Raw genomic sequence first — 2,851 nt, forward strand, 5'->3', positions numbered from 1 at the left:
ATCCTTGATCAAAGCAAAATGTCCCGTGTTGTGGTCTCAAGGATCCAAAATGTACAGCAAGTTGATGTGTTTGTCCATCTTGCAGCTGGTGAGGCGTATCGGAAAGATCACAAGTTTCGTTTCTTTTTCCGTTTTTTTTTTTTGAAACAGCACACATTGATGGATATATTGTTTTGTTGTTGTTCGAATTTTGTTATTTGATTTACAGATATCGGAAACTCAATGTTCTGTAAATTTAATATCGACGTATAATGTGGGTACAAAGATTCTCGATCTGCATTTCTTTCGGGTGGGTGAAGAGCAGCAACCACCGCCCACGCGAAACATGCATTATCCGCAGATTTCACATTAATTACAGCTCGCTTCAGCTGTATTTCACGCGGTAACTCAATGTGACACCCCGCATGCAACGAATTGTATTTGTTCACTTTGACAGTAAGATTGAGTATTTTCGACAATGCCCATCTGCTATCGCGTTCCTGGAATTCCTCCAACGATGTCAAAGTGGGCTCGATAACACGTCGCTCGTACCACTCTTCGAGATCAGATACGGAAAACGGTTCAAAGTTTTCCGTCATAATACTTTTGTTCGCACGTTTTTCACTCGCGACAAACTCATCGTTAAACACAGTGTTCACTTTGAGACTTTTGTGTTCACGTGTCTCTCCATAGCGTTTTGCACATGTCCGAAAGAAGGTATAGTATAGGGGTTCTAACCCATGGTCCTCCGAGGGGGGGTGAGGGGGGTACCGCGGGCGGGGGGGTATGACGTCACCCGGGGGGTATGACGTCACGAGAGTATGACGTCAGGGGGGTTGCGTCACCGCGGGGGGGTATGACGTCACCGCGGAAGGGGGGGTTATCAGCGGTCGGTAAATGGGGGCATACCGATGTTACCGACGGTCGGTAATTTTTACCGATATTATATAACATTTAATTACATAATTTTTACGAACATATAATTTTTACCAACATATAATTACACAATACCAATAGTACACACGATCGGTAATTTATTACCGATATTATATACCAATATTTAATTTTTTCATCAACATATATATATTTTTACATAATTTTTACATATTTTTACATAATACCGATGATCGGTAATTACCGATATTATATAATATTTCTATCTGCTTTCGATAGATCATTTTACCGATCTGCGGCGGTTTTTTCGCGGCGGTTTTCGCGACCGTTTTTCGCGACGGTTTTCGCGATGGTTTCCGCGGCGGTTTCCGCGGTGGATTTTGCGGCGGTTTCCGTGCCGCCCGCGCCGCCCGCGCATTTCGCAGCGTGATTTTTTAGTCACAGCTGCAAACTCTAATATTCTGCAAACGTATGCATTCGACAATTAGATGCACAAGAAAAAGAATGTGACACATGATATTCTTATTACTAATGAGCACGTACACTGTGCCCTCGCGACAAGATTTTACGTGTTATGCATCTCTCGCTGCGCTCCACAAAAAGACCGAATAACATTTTAAGACTATTTGTGGTGTATCGAGAAAATAGGGAAAAAAGGAGTAATACAAATAAGCAGCAGATCTTGGGATTACAATTTATATATTTTGAAAGTGTTACATGTACAGATTATTTGTTCAATACTTCATACATAATATCATTCATTGCGCACGCCAATAGCTCGCAATCGATGAGTGAACCACCGTCAAAGTCCCCGCTATTGCGTATCGTCGATATAGCATTATCCGTTTCGGTAATATTCTTCTCTCGAAGAATTTTTACAAAATTTCTATATTTTGTATTAACAATGTGTGTATTTTCATATAACCATGAGTACATATGGTCAATGCAATGCTCGAGAGTAAACAAATGTTCCACTGTAGCTGGTTGCAAGTACATGCAGTTACCGGATAATGTGAGTTTTAAAAGTTTCTTGCCGTACATTGTGCACCATTCCACCGCCAAATCGCGAATCCATAGCGGAGAGGATGACACCTCGGTTGTTTGCAAAAGTTTTAAAATATCTTCACGTTTTGCCATCAATCCTCCCCAAATTGCCGAGTGTAAGGCCAATTGATTGCCACGATTGTCACCGAGGACTAGTTGCACTGTGGATACCAGTCCTACGCTGATCCCAATCTCCAAGTACTTAAAAGACGTTGACGTCAAGGCATATCTTCGCCCTAAAATACGGGCTGTACAACGCGGTTGCGATATACTGTAAAAACATAAATAATTTAACGCGGTTGCAACACACAATTAAAGATAAAAGATTCACAAGAAGATAATTATTGAGACATACCTTTTTTTCTCGTACGGTGGAGCATCATCTTGCACAGGTACATAATAGTTCATACGTTTTCCTTCAGCACTGTGCATTCTTTTTCAAAATAATAATAGTCCACTAAATGTCTTTGTTGCAAAACGACTGATGCAACGAATGACCAAGAACCGCTTTAAATACGTTTCAAAATTCCTCCCCACCAACCGAAAGCAGTGCATAATAATAATAATATAAATGAGACTCACCTAATTTTCATCTATATCTACTTCTACTGTACAAATATATTTGATCAAATCATTCAACAAATCTCTGATACGGCGCCGTAGATAACCAATCGAATACTCATATATCGATTGAGTGTTTCGCGCCATACTGCATCATCGAAAAAATCGATTTCCGATATTTATATCAAAAGTGCAGTCCAAAAGTATTCATGTAAGATCTCTCTCTTTTATGCGTCACAATGCAGCATTTTTGTGCTGACACATCGATTTGCAGTCGACAGATGCGCAGAAAATGTGAAACATGATATTATTATTACAAATGAACACGTGCGACAGTAAGATTCGCAGAAAATGTGAAACAAGATACTATTAC

Source organism: Odontomachus brunneus, unplaced genomic scaffold (assembly GCF_010583005.1).
Source record: "Odontomachus brunneus isolate Ranch 3 - 2012 unplaced genomic scaffold, Obru_v1 Obru_scaffold_272, whole genome shotgun sequence".
In the NCBI taxonomy this organism is placed as follows: domain Eukaryota; kingdom Metazoa; phylum Arthropoda; class Insecta; order Hymenoptera; family Formicidae; genus Odontomachus; species Odontomachus brunneus.